Source organism: Macrobrachium nipponense, chromosome 1 (assembly GCF_015104395.2).
Source record: "Macrobrachium nipponense isolate FS-2020 chromosome 1, ASM1510439v2, whole genome shotgun sequence".
In the NCBI taxonomy this organism is placed as follows: Eukaryota; Metazoa; Arthropoda; class Malacostraca; order Decapoda; family Palaemonidae; genus Macrobrachium; species Macrobrachium nipponense.
Genome location: NC_087200.1, coordinates 51,851,082 through 51,873,797, shown reverse-complemented (window position 1 = coordinate 51,873,797; position 22,716 = coordinate 51,851,082).

Here is a 22,716-nt window from a genome sequence, read left to right as displayed (position 1 = left end):
CAATCACAAATGCACAAACTCGTGAGTGAAATAATGTGACTTATAGGTAGAGGTAATTCATGCTGAGTTAGTTCATTACTAAGATATTCTAAAATAGAGTCTATAGGGACTTTAGTAAAAAGAGAACATACGTCAAAACTAACGAATCTATCAGTAGGGCAAAGAGCAATTTTGTTTTAATTTATCAACTAAATCTAGAGAATTATATATATGAGAATCGGAGATGGTTCCAAGTAACGGGGACAAGATCTTAGTGATATATTTCAAGAGTTTAATATGAAATTGAACCAACAGTACTGAATAATAGGCCGCATAGGGTTATTTCTTTGTGCGTTTTGTTTGACTAATCCGTACAAGTAAGGTAGCGAAGGAGATTTGACTGACAATTTGCCTAGTAGTTTCTGTTTTATCTTAAGGATACTTTTCACTATGCTATTGAAGTTTTTATGAACTTGATCAAGAGGATTTTTTGTTAGTTTTTTTATAAGTCACATCATCATCCAGTAGGGCTTGCATACGTGATATGTAGTCAGCTTTTATCTAAAATTACTATACTATTTGACTTATCAGCTTTTGTAATGTGGATAGAATTGTCCTTTTTAAGATCGGTCAAACTTTTCTTATAGCGAGCAGGGAAGTTACTTTCATTTTCACTTATTTGTTTACTAGATAAGTTAACAACACAATCTTGACGTGCACAATTAGTCCAATCACTGCTATCAATAAGATTTTTTAGTTTTCTGTCGAGTTTCCTTTTCAGGGCATCTGTAGTCCTACGTAGCTTTTTCGTAAATTTCCCGTCGCAGGCGAGGTCCTTCCAATCAGCCGGGATGTGATGATTGAAAGAGATCCTTGTTCTGTCCAGTTTCCTTGAATTTTTTCTTTCTCTTCTTCTTGCTTCGGCGGCTGCTATGTGCTGTTTCAACATCATGGCACTAAATTCATTGAATAGGTGATTGTCATACCTTCTTAGACGGCGTGGCAGCAAGGATTTAGGGACCACTTGTTCAGAAAGGCACTTCTTCAGGAACTTAAGGACTACAGATGCCCTGAAAAGGAAACTCGACAGAAAACTAAAAAATCTTATTGATAGCAGTGATTGGACTAATTGTGCACGTCAAGATTGTGTTGTTAACTTATCTAGTAAACAAATAAGTGAAAATGTTGTGAGTGCGCTTGGATATGGTTTATCTTTTTTTGTAACAAGTAGACCTTCTGCTTTAATGATTGGGTCATCCCTAAGTAAATTTGAAAAATATTGTGATCTTCCTCAAAATCATGTTGACATGATTAAAGGTATTGTTTACGGAGCTGCCAATGTTAAGCATGAAAGTAACTTCCCTGCTCGCTATAAGAAAATTTTGACCGATCTTAAAAAGGACAATACTATCCACATTACAAAAGCTGATAAGTCAAATAGTATAGTAATTTCTTAGATAAAGCTGACTACATATCACGTATGCAAGCCCTACTGGATGATGATGTGACTTATAAAAACTAACAAAAAATCCTCTTTGATCAAGTCATAAAAAACTTCAATAGCATAGTGAAAAGTATCCTTAAAGATAAAACAAGAACTACTAGGCAAATTGTCAGTCAAATCTCCTTCGCTACCTTACTTGTATGGATTAGTCAAAAACGCACAAAGAAAAAATAACCCTATGCGGCCTATTATCAGTTACTGTTGGTTCAATTTCATATAAACTCTCGAAATATATCACTAAGATCTTGTCCCGTTACTTGGAAACCATCTCCGATTCTCATATATATAAATTCTCTAGATTTAGTTGATAAATTAAACAAAAAAAAAAATTGCTCTTTGCCCTACTGATAGATTCGTTAGTTTGACGTATGTTCTCTTTTTAACTAAAGTCCCTATAGACTCTATTTTAGAATATCTTAGTAATGAACTAACTCAGCATGAATTGCCTCTACCTATAAGTCACATTATTTCACTCACGAGTTTGTGCATTTGTGATTGTAAGTTTATATTCAATGGTGAATTTTATCAACAAATTTTTGGCATGGCAATGGGAAATCCTTTATCACCATTACTCTCAAACCTGTATATGGAATTCTTTGAAAAACGCTACTTACCTAATATCATTCATATTCCTGTAAAGTGGTATCGTTACGTTGATGATTGTTTAGCTGTTCTTCCTGTCGGTATTGATGTAAATGATTTACTCTCTAAATTAAATAACCAGGTACCATCGATTAAGTTTACTCTAGAATTAGTCACATTTGGCACAGTGCCCACTGTATCAAGGTACAGTGGCATCTCCTAACATAATCCCATGAGTACTTATTTTGTGGTGCATCATCAAAGTGAACTAACTGCATGACACTGAATCCACAAAGCTAACCCTATAGTTCATTGAATGACTAACTTTAGCAATTACTTTACTAATAATTCTTTAACCCTGTTTTTACATTATTACAATTATTCATGATACATATATTCATGGAATATTTTAATTAGAACTTACATATATTCATAGAATATTTCAATTATAACTTGCTAGAAATACTGCTTTAGAGTAACAACTGAACATTACCCAATGAATTTAAGTACCAGCAGCAGTTTATTCTGCAATTACGTAAATTTTTAAATTGATGTAATATCATTTGTAGTTACTTGCCTCACAGAAATTCTAACTTTAAGATAATTAGTGCAACCAGAGGAACTTTAATGAGAGAAAATACCATAGTTAGGTTAACTTGTTTGTAAAGATTCACACTCAGTTCAAGGTACAACATGTCAACTTGTGGGGTGAGTTGCAATGAAGGGATGCCCTTTCTAAGTCAACCTGCCCTCCAAGCTTTGAAAGGTACCATACCATAAACTTTAATTGTTTGCATGAATTTCAAAAGACGTACAGTAAATATTAATCACATTGCTGACTGACAAGGTCATTGAAGACATTGGCCTTCACAAATCTCTCATTATCGCTTCCTGGATACTCTGTTAATCTTTTTCTCTTGACCTTGTGACCGCCCTTAAACTTCTCTTCCAAGTACAAAGTCCCTATCTCAGGCACTAGATGCACCGGTGATGGGGATTAACCGTGCGCCCGACCAAACAATTACAAGGTCATGGAATCACGCCAAAACCCATGCATGCATGGGTTTTGGTGCTGAAGAGTATGGGAAGATAATCCAGCAAAAGTCATAAAAGGAGCCCAGAACGACCCCGAACAGCAGAGAAACCCTGGCAGAAAATCCAGCAACATGGCCACTTGACTCCGCTCCTCCATGCAAAACCCTATCCCAATCACATGGCTGCTTTTCTTAGCCAGTATTCTTCCAGTGCTAAAGTCCCTTAAACTCTTCCGATCCATCTTGGTGCCATGACAAGGACCCCATCTCTCTGACATAAGGTTTTTTAAGGTCATTAATTCTTTTATCTTTTACTGATTTATTTTCGATTTCCAAGTGCAATTTCCACATAGACCTGATCTTTAGTTGGGGAGTGCATTTATTTAAAATCATAAAAGTTTTGCCTGTTTTTCAAATCAAGACTCGGTCAACCCAACTTGTGAGCCCATCATGAATACTGTTACCTACTTCACTCCCCCTCTGTCAGCAGCTAACTAGACCCTGTGTAATGGCTCTGCCGAATCCTATTTGGCTGAAGACATTAAGGAACTGAGCCAAGCAGCATTAGACATGGGGATGATTGCCAGTGCCCTAGTTGTCACAGCAGCTGGAGCTGATGCCCCTCCAGCACCTTCAAAGGGCTTGAGTCTTTCAATGGCCCCCATGGCATCTTCAAACTAACCTCAGAGTGGTCGAAGGAAGAAGGGAAAAGGGCATTGAGGTTTTCTGAAACCCTACAAGAGTCAATAGCTTCTCTCCACACTAGTGCCTGGCAAAGTACCACCTTCTTATAGAGAATTCTGACCCTCTCCATCCAGAGGAGAGTGCCAGGTTCTGCTGCTTTTACTACCTTTTTATCCTTCTGTAACTTTCTATTTTTGTACTGACTATATCTTCTCTTTCATAGCTTCCTTTCCTCTTCAACATCGCCTTTAGGCATCTATTTCCATTATATGCTTTGCTTAGGCAGAGCCCCGTTCACTAGTAATTCTGGGCTTATAAGTTAGTATTTCATTGAGAACTACTATCAGGGCATCAAGAACAACTATCAGGGCATATGTCTTAAAGGTACGATAGTGCATTGTTAATCTCAGCCCTTTCCAGTTAGAGACAAGTCAGTTAGAGACAAGCGCTGGATTCCTCGAACATGCTGAAATGAAAAACAGCCAGGAAAGATGACCAACGCACTTTGAGGTCGGTGACGTCTCAGAGATCACACGCTTTGGCCGTGGAGCACCCGTGTTTGCTGGGTGCACCACAGGGTGTGTCTGTTTGTGTGTTCGTAACGAACAATATATGACTTTGGTTATGGGGAATAAGTGTTGAGAGAGACCCCTCACTAATTACTTGTGACAGAGTGTGGGACACGCCTGGAAGAGGTGTTGCGAGGTGTTGCAGACCTATCGAACAAGGTAACATAAGAGAGAACTTTGAAAAAGTTAACCTTTGAAGTGATAATTGTTCTGTTGGAGAAAGAGAAGTGTAGTGCGGTACACATTCTTTTTGATTAACTTTCATGGTTAAAGTGGTTTAATAATTGTGGTCTCTTTATTTCAGATGGATTCAAAGTCACCATATAGAAAAATGGGGTCAAAGTTAATTAATTTTATTCCATTTATTAATTGATTTTGTTTGTTCCATTTTAATGTTAGCTAATTTGGGAAATAAAAAGTACATTTTTGTAATTATTTGCCTAGCTTGCATTTTCAGCTAACTTCCTAGAATGATCTGTAGCGAATCAGGTAGGTGCAGTTGCCTATTAGTGATTTGTTTCATTTTGTATAAACGAGTATCATTTGGTCTTAAAACCTCATTTAAGAGTTTGGTGGCAGCGGTAAAAAGGTTCATTAGGACCATAGGTAGCGCCTCCGAAGAGACTAAATATTGATTAGGCATATTTTGGTGAGAGTATTTGTAATTATGTATCGGGCAACTTGCTTTATTGCTGACTTAAGCCCCTAGACTCGTTCATAGAAGTGCACAATTGGCACAGTGCCCTACTCTAAGCACCCAGCATTCCATGCAACTAGCCAGCAAAAAATGCTATACCCTTATTAAGTATACATTAACCCTGTAGGTTAAGTTAATTTTTCTAATCATTGTTTGCTTTTCATTTTATCAGTTATTTCCAGTGTGACATTCTGTGATAAGAGTAATAAAATTTTAATTTTTTTCTTTTGTTGTGCTATAGAAAATTGTTAGTCATGTCGCATTTTATTCTTTAATTTTCTTGATCTGATCAATTTTCAAGAATTAAATTATTCTAAATCCTCTGCTGTAAAGTAAGCCCTCAAATGTGAAACTTATTATTCACAGAATTTTATACTTTTATTTTGTGTCATAAGTCCACTCAAAAGGGCATGGGAAGCTCATTAATCTGTATTTGTCATTTGCCCTTGTTTCTGGCTTGTCTTGTCCATTCTAACCTATCTAGGATTGGAAAGTCCTCTAGAATAACGAGGTGTTCATGATTTAAGCCAGAACCAAAGTAAAGTAACACCCTTCCAGAAAGAAATTTCATACATACTTTTGTTGCCCCTCTCAATTGAAACCTTCTTGTCTATCCAGATTGACCGTTCTTGAGATTGATCCTACAGGGCCAGAGCTCATCCTGATGCCTGAGGTGTAAAACCGGCAGGCAATGACTCCTCTCAGAAGCCCTTCTCCTGGCAACGCATTCGCATCTCTTCCCCCAGCTCCCCCTCTCACCTGGGGACTTCCCACCTGTTGCTTTAACTCAATAGTGAACTGGTCGATCACCAGTTGAGAAGACAAGACCACAGATGCTTAGGTACTGTCATTGGATAAATTTTGGGTGCAGTCAATTATTGTTTTTGCCTTTGTCTGTATTTCTGTTTCATTCTTTCCAAGGCAACTTCCATCCCCCCCCCCCCCCCCCCCCCCCCCCCCCCGCCCCCCCCGCCACTCTTGGTTCAGCTTCCCAGTTCCTAATTGTGTTTTGATGCTGTAATTAATTCCCCTAGTGATGCTAGAAGTGGTATTAAACATCCCCTAGTTAATCAAGCAACATAGTATTCCTTTCTGTATAAACTCCCAGTCATTCTATGCCCCTGTGCATGAATTTAATGTGGATTAATAACAGGAAATTGTGTTTTAATGTTTTCCACATATATATAATATATGTTAAGGGGTCAAAAGACCCCATTTATCTAAAAGGAGAGAACTGATAGCGAGACCTACGTTGGTTTGTTCCCATCACCTGCCATCCCTGTAGCTAGCTAAAAATTAATAATTAAATCTTAGGTAAATTCAAACCTCAGATATGCAAAAATATAATCTTTATTTTCTCAAATCCCAAAGAAAATCACTATTGCTCTTCCATGAAAACAATGGATCTTAGCGCCTCCTCGGGTCTCCAAAGTCTCTTGTGACAACTACGACAGTTTGTCGTCTATTTTTCTCATTAATTTCCATACTAGAGATTATATCTCATTCATTTGTTCGAACAAATGTACGAACTTACTCACGCTACTGAACACACGAATGCACGTACGCTAGTCTATTCTGTGCATTTCCATTTCCTGTGGGTGCATCCTAGCACCTTCGCTGATAAACTGTAGATTCGTCGTCTTTCAATGAAGGAAATTGCCTCCTTCACCCACCTCGTAGAAGTATTGTAGACCCCTGATTTGTCCCTGAATTTGTAGCATTCCGTGACCTCGTCGCTTGTATGAAGACCAAACATCTGGCGCTGTAGAGACTAAGTTGTTTTAATTGTCGCCACTCAGTGTGACCTTGGAAATTCTCTGAAGTCATCGTGTGTCAGTGTTTCGTCATTAATAGGTCTTAACTGATCCCCTTACAAGTCTATGTACTACTAAAAATAAATTCCTACTTTAACACGAATTTTTCTTGAACTAGCAAGCCCAACCTCATAGTCAATTACTAAAGACTGAAATTCCTCACTAAAATAAACATGGTCTTCTTCTACTAACCCCCTTTTTAAAACTTACTAGGAGAACTTTTATCACTAACTGACCACTCACAATTAATCCCTTATCTGACATGTTCCTCAACAAAACCCCATAATGTTTATACAACTAACCTCCATCAAATATAATAATAATAATAATAATAAATCAATAATAATAATAATAATAATAACTTGCAACGGACAATACATGAGACAGACTAAAGAACTAGCCAGCGATGACAATTGGCAATGGCTACAGAGGGGAGAGCTAAAGAAGGAAACTGAAGGAATGATAACAGCGGCACAAGATCAGGCCCTAAGAACGATAGACGGGAAATAACATCATCTCTCCCATATGTAGGTAAGTGCAATACGAAAAATGAAACCATAAACCACATAGCAAGCGATAATGCCCGGCACTTTGCACAGAACCAGTACAAAAGAGGCATGATTCAGTGGCCAAAAGCCCTCCACTGGAGCCTGTGCAAGAAACATCAGCTACCTTGCCAAGTGATAAGTGGTACGAAGCAACCAACCTGAGGGAGTGATAGAAAACGATCAGGCAAAATTTATGATCCTCTGGGACTATGGTTATCCAGGACGGATAAGGGTGATACGTGCAAAAACAGACCAGACGTGACGTTGATTGACAAAGTCAGAAGAAAGTATCACTCATTGATGTCGCAATACCATGGGACACCAGAGTTGAAGAGAAAGAGAGGGAAAAAATGGATAAGTATCAAGATCTGAAAATAGAAATAAGAAGGATATGGGATATGCCAGTGGAAATCGTACCCATAATCATAGGAGCACTAGGCACGATCCCAAGATCCCTGAAAAGGAATCTAGAAAAACTAGAGGCTGAAGTAGCTCCAGGACTCATGCAGAAGAGTGTGATCCTAGAAACGGCACACATAGTATGAAGAGTGATGGACTCCTAAGAGGCAGATGCAACCCCGGAACTCCACACTATAAATACCACCCAGTCGAATTAGAGGACTGTGATAGAGCAAAAAAAAAAAAAAAAAAAAAAAAAAAAAAAAAAAAAAAATAATAATAATAATAATATCCTTTATTTCATCTCAGAGCCATATACATGGAATATACAAAATACAGACAGTAACATACACAATCTAGATACATGAGACAACATGATAAAAGAAATGAATAATCGGCAATTATCCACAAAATAGCTGAGGTAGCATAAAAGATAGTAATCATAATACTGGCGTAATGATATTAGTGAGAAAAAATGCATTGAGAGTTATAACAGTTAGTACACAAATTATATAACTTAAATTTCAACTAGAGACCTCAGGTAGTTAAGTAGTCAGGTCCAGAGGGCTAAATACGAAAATTGAATGTAGAAAAACTTTAACTTGAGAGATTTGACAGTAATAGTGAAAAAGTAAAATATCAGCAATAAATATAAAAATAATGACGGAATCTGCAGATGACGTCTTGCCAATGCAGAGATTAAGTCCTTTAGGGGAAAAAGGCCTCATTTTCCCATCTTTCCCACAATCTAGATCTTCTTGCTTCACTCCTTAGGATGCTTTGTATGAGGGAGTTGCTGCTGTTTCTCACTTGGGTTATCAGACTGGACATTGTTCACTTTACAATGATTTTTAAATTGTCCAAGTGGTTTTCTATGAACATCTGTGTGGTGGAGTGGTACCGAGGAGTGTTTCTGAGGCATCTCAAAATGTCCTTGTGACAATGATACGTCTCTTGATCTCTCGGGTATAGTTCGTCCAGAGGGAACACCCATAGATACTGTAGCAGTAAGAACGGAAGAGCAGCAGTTTCACGTCTCGGTGACAGAAGGCAAACCTCCTTGCAATCATGTTGCCAGTTGCACATAGTTTACGACGCCTCTGTTCAATGTCTGCCGTATCTTTTAGGTCGTCGGTGATAATGTGACCCAAATACGGAAATTCGTGCACAAATTCCAGCCGATGGTTTCCGAGGAAAATTTGGGTTCTGCAATATACTTAAGCGATCTCGGGAGCAGCGACATGATCAGGTCTTGGTTTTGTTGTATATTATATCAAATTCCTCTGCCCTGATGGGGAAATCAGAACCATATCGTCGGCATAACAGAGGTTGTTTATAGTTGTTTCATTGACAGTGCATCCGATTGGGAGTGAGTTCCGTTTGACATTCAAGGCATCTGTGTACTATGTATTAAATAAGTATGGAGAGAGAATACCCCCTTGACAAAGCCTGTTTAGGGAGCCGAAGGTGTACGATAAAACATTACCAGCAATATAAAACGCCAATTAGTTATAGGGGTGTGCCTCTTTTATGTAGCTTCAGGAAGAGCTTCAGGTAGTTTAATCTGTCAAATGCTTTTATCACATCCACAAAACAAAGGAAAAGAGGAGAGGCTGATGATAGGTAGTAGTTCAGCAATTCTTTCAGTATGTAGATGCAGTTGTCGGTTGAGTGGTTTGTTTTAAATCCGAACTGGTTATCAGTAGTGTGTAGAAAGGGGAGAAGTCTCACTGTCTCACTAGAAGAACCTCTCAAGTGCAATCGGCCGGTAGTTGCCAGGGGCAGCTGCATCCTTTAGCGTGTTTTTGATTAATGGTATCAAGTGAATTAAGAGTAGGGAGTCTGGAAGAAACTGGTGAATTATGCATTCACTGCATAGGGCAGCTAGCAAAATGTAAATTATCGGATGGCAGAATTTGAAAGCCTCTGCGTAAAGACCATCACAGACGGGCGATTTATTACTAGGTAGGCTGTTTATGGCATCGCTGATGGCATAATACGGTTTGCAAAATGAAATTGAATGTTGTCAGTAAGGAGGTTATCTACATCCCTTTAGGAATCTTGATCATTTATGAAATTGAAGATATTGTTGAAGTGATCGCCCCACATACTTACGATAGACTCTTATCCAACTGCTTCCCCTACTCTCTGTGATAGCTTTTTAGTTTAGGATTTAAGGGCTGGATATCTTTCCAAAGACGAGGATAGTCACCAGATTCTAAGTTTCTAGACATTGCATCGGCTCTTAGTTGTTTTTCATTTAATCCGCAGTGCTTAAGAGCAAGTTTGAACTGCGCTCTCGCCTGTCTCATTAGTAATGCAGAGTGTCCTTCCCTCGGGCTACCATTTTGCCTCCACAGTAAAAACATTTTTCGCGAGTATGTATACAGATCTTTAACCAAGTCATTCCATCCAGGTATATTACGAGAATTACCTTAACGAAATCTATAGGCAGCCCTGTCCAAAACAAGCATAGCGGAGATTATGCTGACTCTTATTTCTATCTTACGTATCTCAAGACAAATTCCACCCCTTCTCTACGATAGAAACTCTATGTAAAGATACCATTAAAACTACTTAATCTCGATACAAGTTTCTCCTTACAAAAATTAATAATACAACTTTTTTATCACATCACCAAATGTAGTTTGTATCACCCCCGTAAATTATCGCCACAACATATCAGTATCATTTCCCAAATGACCCATTAAAATTCCTCACAATGGAATGTCATCATCTAGAATTCCTGAAAGCAGTACAAACTTCTGAGTAATCAACTCCAAAAGAAAATATCAACAACTGGTCTCATCCGAGACACCTGATCATTGCCAGCAATAAACAACCTGTTTATTCAATACGTCCTAAATCAGCAACATTGCCCGGTCTAGTTATCTTCGTAGATCCTAAAATCACCATTAACCTAAAATCAACCCCAAATATCCATTAATACTCACTGGGGAAACCTCAATAAATCCACACTGATACCTCATAACCACATTAAATGTCCTCAAAGTCCTCGAAAAATCTTCATTGTTACCACATGGGTACCCAAAAATTATCCAACCCCATTATATAACCACCAATATAAAATACACCATCACAGGCTAAATCCTAAGCCATTTAAACACCGCCAAATATACCTCAAAGTAAACCATTTATGATACCGCTACATGTATATAACACCCAAGAAATCGCCTCATTGGGACATAAAGGAGCTGCTATGTTAGAAAACCCTTTCATAAACCTACGAAAATATTCCGCTATTCCCAGGAATGCCCTAATTTGCTTCGTTCTCTTAGAAACAAGAAAATCTGCAATTGCTTTCGCTTTATCGTCATTTACTCTAACTCCCTCTTTAGATATGACATAACCTAAATATGTGATTTACTAGCTTAATTTTCAATCCTGGTGACGTAAGTCGCCTAAGTACTTCCTTAAGCACTTCCATGTGATGCTCGATCAAATCTGTTGCAATCAATATATCATCCATGTACACAAAGACATTTTTACCCAATAGCCCGGTGCAAAACTGTGTTTACTAACCTTGTAAAAACCATAGGACTACCTGACAAACCAAAAGGCATCCGTGTAAATTCAAAATGTCCCTTGGGCCTTGAAAAAGCAGTATATTCCTTGCTATTTTCGCTAAGAGGAACTTACAAAAAATCAGGCGTTAAATCAATTGAACTATAAATATTATGTCCCCCAATTTCTACGAAAAGGTCTGGTATGCACGCGACTGGATAACAGTCAGGAATTGTTTTTTCATTCAAACGTCTAAAGTCGACGCATAGTCGGACAGATCCGTCCTTCTTAGGCACTGTCAACAGAGGAAAGTTGTATGGAGATGCACTAGGTCTAATGATTCCTTCTTCTTCCCATTTACTGACCTCTTTCCCTACCTATTCTTTGATTATCAAAGGTATGCGGTATGCAGGAATAAAAATGTGTTTTGTACCTTCCTCTAGATTCACCTTATATTCTAACACATTAGTCAGTCCTAACTTGTCCCCTTTTAAAGCCACCATATCCCCAAATTCCGCCAAAAGTTCGCTTACTGCTTCTATATGCTCTTTGTAGTCTGTGTTAGTTAAATGTTCCCTAAAGATTTTCTTCCTTGATTGCATTTCTGCCTCTGAAAACTCAGTTTTTCCCTCTACAATAACCACTGAACCACTATATTTCCTAATTGTATCATTACAGTTCAATAATTCCACCCATGTAACACCAGTATCTGATACTCTGTTCACCGATACGGTGCTAATAACCCCTCTTAGTTTCTCGCTACCCTCAATTATGCACACCTCTTTGGGTTTTTCCACTTCCCTCAGTTTGACTTTCACCATAGTCTTTGTACCTGGATTTAAAATAACATTCTCTGATAAAACATCTTTATATTTGTGGTTAGTACTTCCCTGTTCCTCATCCCCATAAATATCACCCTTATTTATACCCGTGTCCCTTATTCCATCCACCATAACCCCAACATCAGGATCACCATTTTTATTTCTCATATTACCACTGTTAATACCGGCAAAATTGTCACCCGTGCCCCTATTATAAGCACCATTGTCACTGATATCCCCATCAAAACCGTCATTGTCGCCGCTATTATCCAAAATTTCCCCACTATAATCATCAACACCATCGCCAGTCTCCCCCATATCATTGGAATGGTCACTGACACCACCGCCAGTATTCCCCATATTAACCTCTTTATCCTCAGTTTCACTGCTATCCGTATATGGAATAAAAACACTTGGTATCTCAACCATTATGCCAATAACACCTGTATGGACCGATATCCTGTGTCTTCTACATGCACGGATGGCCCAGCAAAAGTCTGTTGCCCAACACAACCCCATTTATAACCAAAAATGGTTCATCAGTACTCTATCGCCCAGAGTAAACCGTATTCTAATAAAACCCAGGGTATTTATTCTATGGGCTTGCACATCACACACCGTCTCCGTAGAGGGTTTCAAATGGTATTAGGAGAACATGGACAGATACAGATTGTGGTCCATGATATTTATCGAAGCTCCCGTGTCAATGAAAATTGGGATCTTCACATCCCCCGCTGTTCCATTCGCTATCAGCTTGGGCTCTGGGGCGTCCCCTACGAGACCACAATGACGCATACAAATCATCTGTACCCTTTTTATTGATCGGCCTTCCAAAAATTTCGTCAATCTCTTTGCCCCTTTGAGTAACTTGTTTGGGAAGTTCTCATATTAAAACTCCCGAATTTCTGAGGTGTGGGTCTTGCATCTTTTTGTTTCTGATACGGACAAGACTGCCAAAAGTGATCTGCCCTTTTGCATATTCCGCAACATTTGACTCTGCATACTTTCTTTGTGTGCCCTGGTTTATTACAATTGAAGCAACGCAACTGCTGTTGCCCTTGACCCATCGATCTTCTCTTATACTCCACTTTTGCACACAAACGGGGAGAAGGAAAATCTGAGTCTCTTTGTATTGTATTTCTTGGACCGGTCCCATTAAAAAATGTACCATCCACTGCGGAACATTTGGACATGTGTTTCTGAATTTGGAAATAAATCAATTCCTCATCTGATGTGGATTCAATCTTTTCATCAAAGCTATCTACAATGGCATCTGGGACGTTATGTAGAAGCATGGAAAAATGTATTACTTTCTGTAAATTGTTAAGTGAGATTTTATCACCATTTACCCATGTGGAATTTTTCCATTTCTGTATCCATTCTCCTGCTGAGTGAAAAAGTTTTGAGCTACTATACTCAATAAGGTTTTTATTACCTTTCCTAATCTTGTAAATCCTCTTAGGTCTCTCACTATATCTCCGTGTTCCTTTGTTCCATAGGCTGTCCTCAGAAATGCTTGTAATTCAGTCCATGACCGACATTTTGTGTATTGGATACTTCGGCATCTATAAAAGACAATTTCCCTTTATTGAAATCTAACAAGGCTTTTGCCTCTGTGAAAGCCTCTGCATCATTTTTAATTCCCTTAGCATTTAAGTAGTTATTCACTCCCTCAATAAAAATTTGTACTGGTTGGGGTAGAACGCCATCAAAATTGCCTCGAAAAGGGTTGACTCCTGCATTTATGTTAGTTATCCTATGCACCTCTTATAGATCGAGATCCACTCAGGTTCTTTATTATAATAAACAAAAAGGATTCAACACCAACAATTGAAACATGGGATACGAAAATAGGAAGAAACCCAAACAGAACATAAATTTATTTACAGGCTTATTCACAAGGATAAATGGAGAATGGCTACTCCTGTTTACATAGCAAAATTAAATCTGACTGTGTGAAAAGGGGGAAACAGTGCAGTAACAAAATACTTACTGGCAGTGCTGCCAAAACTGGAGGAATTCCCCCAGATCTTGGGGAAATAGGGATCGTCTGGGGGAATGGGGGAATTTGACAAAATTTTTTGATAATCTTGGGGAATTTAGCAATAAGATGAATATATCGCTTAAATCATGTTATTTTTAAAAGATATTCTACAGTTTTGAAATGGATGTTAAATCATTTAAATATAAAATTCTCAACGAAGAATGGTACATACTATTTAGGAAATGAATGCAGTCGGAAGTTCCGACTGCATTCATTTCCTAAATAGTAGGTATCATTCTTTCAGATATTGATCTAAGTAATAAAAATAATCACAAAAGTCATGATAACATTTACCTGGGAGGACTATCGATGACACAACTAATAAATGAACCATTACCAAGTGATATTTTGAAAGATTCAGGAAAGACTGCTTGCAATTTCTTGTCGTGCTCTGCATTCAAATAAGGAAGAGATTTCCATTTGGTGAAGACAGTGTAATTGCCAAGCTAAATATTCTCGATCCAGCTATTGCATCAAACGTAAGTCTTTCGCCATCATCAATAACTAGGATTGCAGGCAATTTCCCTAATTTAGCACCGCCAGCTCAAGTGAATGCAGTTGACGATCAATGAAGAAGTTATCGGCTCACAGCTAAAGAGTTACCTATCGTAAGTGACAACATACTACAATACCGGTATAATTTACGTTCCATCAAATATGGCATGGGCAATTCCAAGTTTGCACTAATTTCTGAATTTATGACAAATCTATCGTGTTTGCCACATTCCTCAGCATGTGTAGAACGCATATTTTCACAAGTGAACATCATTAAAACTAGGAAATCTAATTCATTAAAAGCACAATGAGTAGCTGATAGAATTTTGGCCAAACAATCAATCACGAAAAACAATTCAGACTGCACTAATTGGGAACCAAGCAAGGCATTAATTAGTGATGTAGAAAAGGAAATAACAAGTGCCAAGTACACTAAACGTATGAAAGAAATAATATAGTAATGAATTTAGAGGCAGAAGAAGAGCAGGAATAGCACTTGGATTAACCATTGATATGTAGGCCTAAACTTGACTTCAAATGTACTTCATTTAACTAAATTTTATTTTTATTATGAATTTAGAGGCAAAAGAAGCGCAGGAATAACACTTGGATTAACCATTGATATGTAAACTTGATTAAAACATACTTCATTTAACTAAATGTTAGTTTTATTACAATCTGGGGGATTTCAGTTGAATCTGGGTGAATTTTCACTGAGGTCCCGGGAGGAAACTGAAAAATTTCATTGGCAGCACTGCTTACTGGTCAGTATTGCAGCTGATGAGATCGGTTCTTTGCAGTGATCACTTCACAAGGGCCAGTAAAAACTTCAGATCTACTTCTTATCTTCATACCGTAGGAAGGAATGACTTAGTCTTGCAACTCGAAGGGCGGGTTACTTCTAAAAGCTACTTGCGGGATGCTTCTTCACAGAAAGGGTTTACTCGGCTTCGGGACCTCTTTCTCTCCGACTACAAAATATGGAATTTATTTTATTTTAGTTCCCACTCTCTCTCGTGCGTCCTCTTCCTCCCTTATCTTTCCTCTCTTATCTCTGATGATCTGATCCTCTCTACTTCCGCAGAGTCCTGTATATATATATATATATATATATATATATATATATATATATATATATATATATATATATATATATACATATATATATACATATATATATATATATATACACACACATATATATATATATATATATATACTATCTATATATATATATTAATCTATATATATATATATATATATATATATATATATATCTATATATTATATATATATATATAATATATATAATATATACTTCGATCTTGGGGCTGGGCTGAAAGGTTGGAGCTAACCAACGAACGTTACCATCCCAGGAACTTCTCAGAAGACTGGACGAAATGTTATGTCATATCCAAAGCGTCGTGTTGCTACCGACGTCCATGTGCTGGAGTTCCACAAAACAACAGATTATTCTCGAACAATCATGAGAAAAGACGCCCCAAACATGTGCGGGAATGCCTCCTTGCTGCAGATCTACTAGAAGAAAATGGTCAAGTAGAGTCATTTGTTGGGGGTTGCGGCTTATCCCCCCAAGAGCCGCGTCACCTGGAGGCCAGGTCAGGGCGAGAAGTCACCCAGCTACCGTTTCATTCAAATGTTGATCACAGGTCACTTCAGTCATCTCTAAAATGATTTATTTTGTACATTCTTCGAATACAACCATAGTTTTGATTTTCTATATAATCTAAATTATTATTTAAATAATTCCAAACAACTGCGCCGTGTTTGGTTGTTATTCAAAGAGTAGAAAAAAGGAGGTATCCTTTTTCCGATTCCCTCGTGATGAGGAAACAAAACGGAAATGGGTTCATCGTTGTAAGAGAAAGGACAACTTTAACCCTACTACTCATCGCATATGCAGTAAACATTTTGAAGAAAATGCATATAAAAGAGACCTGCAGCAGGAACTTCTTGGATCGCGAGCCCCAGCAATGAAATTCAGACGTCTGAAGAGCAATGCAATCACAACATCTCACATGCCTGATTCACAAGGTTGGTAATCTTTCTTTATCAATTTTTCAGTATTGCTTGAAAAACCTATTTACTTTTTTTTTTCTTTAATTTATTCACACTATCTACACTCTTATAATTCAGGATTCGTCCTGACCTCAAAACATCAATATATTTATCCCTACACAAACCACCAACACAAAAGTAATAATGTATCATTCACCGATAAAAGAAAATTGCATGCACCAATTCCTAATAAACCGCTATTCCCAAGTAAATATCTCTCAACTCTACGGGAGAAGATCTACTGTTAACCCTTTGAAGGCCAAGGTTATCAGCTGTTCGCAACTGTTACAAGCTCAAGAGGTGATCAACAGAAAACGGGAAGTGGGGAGAGAGAAGGAAGATGAGGTACGAGCCTTTGCTTCTTGCTCAGTATTCGCTGAATCTAGCACAGTCAATCTGCCAGCCCCTCTCTCACTCACACTCACATATAAAAATGAAACATGTCGTGCAGCATATTCCCATGTATTGCAATTATAGGCAACCCACTACTGTTCTTTGAATGCCGCAGAGACACAAAAGGAAATAAGGCTGTGCGTAAATTAACTTAAGAAAAATAAAAATGAAAGGAAATATTTAACACTTACGTCGTCATTAAGGAGCGGCACATTAAATATGTTGAACTCGTCTGCTCCCGCATTACCGCGTATATATTTGGTCACACTTACGAACACATAATTCTTTCACTTTAATCCCCTTAAGATCGCCCTTCACTATTTCCTAACATCTACCTAATCTCCTAACTCCTATATAATTTCCAGTCTCTCCAGAAACGTAATCCATAAGCATAATTGCCCTTTACTGCTGCCACCAAATCTGTTAAGGGGTCAAAAGAACCATTTATCTAAAAGGAGAGAACTGATAGCGAGACTTACCTTGGTTTGTTCCCATCACCTGTCATCCCTGTAGCTAGCTGAAAATTAATCATTAAGTCTTAGGCGAATCCAAACCACCGATATACAAAAATACAATCTTTATTTTCCCAAAATAGCTAATATAAAAATGGAATAAAACGAACGAAAGAAAACTCCAAAGAAAATCATTAAACCACTATTACTCTTCCACGAAAACATCATGTATATAATTATCCCCCTTATCCTCAACTTGCTAGACAACCACATGAGTCTTTATCACTACACATCATATACAAGTCTAGAGAATTCATTTTTAGGTAGCAACAACAGAATCCATCTTTTCCAATGGATCTTAGCGCGTCCTCGGATCTCCAAAGTCTCTTGTGACCACTACGACAGTTTGTCGTCTATTTTTCTCATTAACTCCCATACTAGAGATTATCTCATTCATTTGTTTGATCAGATGCACGAACTTGCACACGCTACTGAACACACGAATGTATGCACGTTAGTCTATTCTGTGCGTTTCAGTTTCCCATGTACACATCCTATTCAACGCACTGACGTCACAATCATGTGATTCCAAACTAACCAGGTCATTTGCGCGCTCGCAATCTCACCAATATGGCTGGTAATATTATGATGCGTAAGCTTGTCTCGTCTGTTCCAATGTTTGTAGGCTTCTATAAACAATTGACATTACTGTTTTTCGCATTCCAGTCTTGTTCACGTCACTTGTTATCGACCTGATTGCCACTTATTACAAATTTTGTCCAGTGCCTTTTACACACACACACACACACACACCACGACACACATATATATATATATATATATATATATATATATATCTTTTAAGCCTTGACGTAGACTCCCTATTCACAAAAGTACCAGTACAGGACGTTCTTCAGTTTTTAAGGGAAAAATTATCCCCCTATTCAGATAATTTCCCAAAATAATAAAGTTAGTTGAATTATGTGCATCTAATAATATATATATATATATATATATATATATATCATATATATATATATATAGATATATATATATATGTGTGTGTGTGTGTGTGTATGTGTATTCGTGTATGTATGTATGTTTTTATATAATCAAAACAGTAAATTCTATTTCCATGTGTGCAGATATCCAATTACATAATGAACTAAAAAACTAAAAATCTATATATCTTGAAATGATTGAAGATAGATTCACCTACATCTTTAAAAAGAAAATTTATATTAAAAGGGAGCCGACTTGAGCTTAGAGTAGCTTTGACCTGACAAATGGCGCCTTGCAAAGGTATGAAATTTCGTCACATTCTTGAAACTGGGTTTGTCATCATGAATCTTGGTTCATTTACCATACCTAGTAAACGTAGTTGATTTCATTCACATCTACGCGTGGGAAACGTAAAAAAAAAATAATATAAATAAAATAATGAAATAAAATGTCCCGATAAGTGTCCTAATTCCTTTTGCACTTTCACGTGTTAGTTCATAAAAATACCGGACTGAAGTCTCAAAAAATGGCTGTTCTTCAAATCACACCTCTTCATACACCTGAGAAACTTCGCCATGTTGGGCTTGCAGTTAAGCCAGCGTTATTTGCTCAAATCTGCCATTATAGGAAACCTTAAAAGTCATTTGGCTCCAAGAGTAAAATCTTAAAGTCAGGGTAAAGTCTTTTTCGCGATGATTGAAGTCATACTTCGGTTTCCCCAAGAGGTTGGCGCCAAACTTAAAGAGGTTTTATTTTTGGGGTGCCAACGAGCCGAGAGTTCGTTCTAGAATTTGCGGTAGGAAACGTATTTCAGCCTTCGGGAAGTTTACATTGATTTTAGATACTTTTGGCTGATTTATACACACACCCAAACACACACACACACACACACACACACACACACACACCACACACATATATATATATATATATATATATATATATATATATATATACTCGTATATATAGCATTCAGCAGGGTCCAACAAACATATCAAAAAGGGCCAACAAGAGGCGTTTCGCACATTATCTATGTGCATCCTCAATCTGTAAAAACAACATAAAATCCGTTAAAGTTAAAAAAAATAATTTTCTTTATAAAAAAATTAAGTTGAGTAAAAAAAGTATTTACAAAAATTAAAATAAATTAAAAGGTATATAGTAAAAAATGAACCAGTTCTCACCAAACCATTCAAAGGAGAAGGAGAAGAACGAATGACAAAAACTTGACACCAACCTACGACTTCAGTTATGCAAGATAAAAAGGTGAAGCGGAAACGTTAGAATTCAAAGAAGGAACAAGCTGTTTGATGTATAAGGACTCAAGGGTAGTTAGGTAATTGCTATGGCTTGTTACCCCAAAATAGAGAAGTGCTTTTTATTTATTTCAATTTTGCTTATGGAGGCATGATTCTTTATATTAGAAAATTCTGGTTTGCTTAATTTCTGACCCGCTCTAAAGCTGTATCCCACATGGCTACAGTATCTCATCCACAGTAACCTACGGCTTGATCCAACATAAATACCGGGAGATCCCGGGGACTTGAATTTATAAGCAATGTTGGATCTCATGAAGGTCTGCAGTTTGTCTTTGTAGCCGAAGAATACGCCAATCTTGAGTGGATTGATTGGAATTAAGCATATGAATTTTAAGGCAGCCAAATTCATTTTCGATTATTTGTTTAAGTTTGGCAGAAAACTTGTCGTCAGAGATAAATGGAATAGTGGCATATACATTTTTCTTTAAGACATTATAAGAGGGCATCGGATTGGAGAAATCTTGTGACAGCAGTCTGTTAATGACTTTATAAACCAGTTTTTCAGTATAGGAGTTCTGTAAGAAAAATTTGACTAAAAATAATATCTCATTGTGAAAGAGAGACCAACTCGAAGAGTAACGTAAAGCCCTGTAAACCAAAATGCAAATAGAATTCAGTTTAAAGTTCTTTAAGCATGAACTGTAGAAATTGTTAGCAAGCCCAGTGTATGATTTTTTCCTATACACAGATGTTGTAAATTCACCATTTTCTCTGCTAACATTGATGTCGAAAAAGGGTAACGAGTTGTTGGTTTCCTTTTCCATGGTAAATTTTATATTTTCATGTTGACTATTGATATGGTCCAGAAACATCTCTCTATGCCAGGGTTCTTTGAATAGCCCAAATGTATCATCAACATATCGTCTATAATAGATGTGTGTTTGTGTGTAGAATCTACTGGTCATATTTACCAGATACATTTAAATGGTTTTAGCCACAGTGCCCTCTTATCTTAACGTCTCAAATTCTTTGCTCTTTTTTGGATACGCCTCTCACTACAAAGCCTGAAATTGCACTAAAAAATTCCCCTTCGGTTAACATATACGAAATATATTAATTCCGAGGTAGCGCGAATTAAATATTAAAGGACATTTGTAGCTTAATGCATATATAAAGTATATGTATATTATATATATATATATATATATATATATATATATATATATATATATATATATATATATATATATACATAAACTTCCGATAAAGGCCATACCTCCGCCACGACATTAAGAAACTGCTGTTCAGTAGAAAGTGGTTCATCTCAAAAAGCGGAAGCCGACAACGTAATGGACAATGATGGTTGTTGGGATTCACCTCCTGCCTTTGATGCTATATCTATTGAACAGCAAAACAAATGACATGAATATCTGTAAAAACTTGCTAAATGTATCTCTAAGTTACCGCAATGAATTTTGACGTTAGCTAATTTCGATGAAGTGTTGATTACCGCTGTGGGTGGGTAGTGCCGTCAGTGCACCTCACGCGGTGCACTGTAGGCATTACTTTAGATTCTTCGCAGCGTCCTTCGCCCCCTACATGCACTCTTTCATTCCTTTTCCTGCACCTCCGTCTTTCTTCCTTCTCACTTTCCAGCCTCTCCTAACAATGGTTTCAGAGCGCAGCTGCTATGAGGTTTCCTCCTGTTACCCCTTTCAGATCCTTTCCTCTCAATTTCCATTTCAGCGTTGAATGACCTCATGGATCCCAGCGTTAGGCCTTTGACCTAATTTCTATATCCGCATTCCTGAACACATCAGACAGCAAATGATAATTTCAGCTTATTGTCAATTTGGCCAGATAAACCGTAAGGCTGAGTTTCAGTCCATCAAAATGAAATATATAAAATACGCTATAACATCATTTTCCAAACATCCATATGTGAGTGAAAAACGTCAAGAATTTTATATAACAATGAACATCCGTTGTCCCTCGATGGTGTAGAAAGACGAACGAAAACAAACATCAACGGGCAAAATCGAGATAATCGTCTAACTAGACGGGAAAAAAAGTTCACTTAAATCCAGGTTAAGAAGATGACGCCTCACCTGCGCAGCGATAAAACCCGGTTGTATGAACTTGTGTTGACAAATTGTTGATATTCCTCAGCGCATACTCTGGTTGAAAAGAGATTCTTGTGGGTCTGTATTTATCATTTTTAATCCTAAGGACTGCTTTTGCTTGTCGTATAAATCACTCGCCCACTTATTCTTCCGAGAAATTAGAAGATATTTTGCTTTTAGGTATTTGAACGTATTTATAATCAATTTTCCAATGATTTGATTCGGAGTTTTATCTAATTGAATTATTGCCATTAGTTTTATGGTATTTAAGCATATGTACTGTGTGCGATTTTGGGAAAACTTTATTATTTAAATATAATGTCACCATATTCAAGCAAACACACACACAAATATACACACACACACACACACATATATATATATGTATATATATGTATATATATATATATGAATACTTACACACACGCATTATGTATGTGTTTATACGTCTGGTTGCATGTTTATAGGTGTACATGTGTGTACGTAAGTGTGCTTCAAACTTAACTGAACAGGCTGAGACATATATAAAGCTTCTTATCACCGTATCAAATAAACAGAGATAATCATAAAATCTCACATCAGTCACTATTAATACAAACACGAAGAGGATGAAGCTATCGCAGTTACCCAAATAAGCATAATCTCTACAAAAATACTCTCTCTCTCTCTCTCTCTCTCTCTCTCCAAGTCATAGGGTGCAGTAACAACTGAGC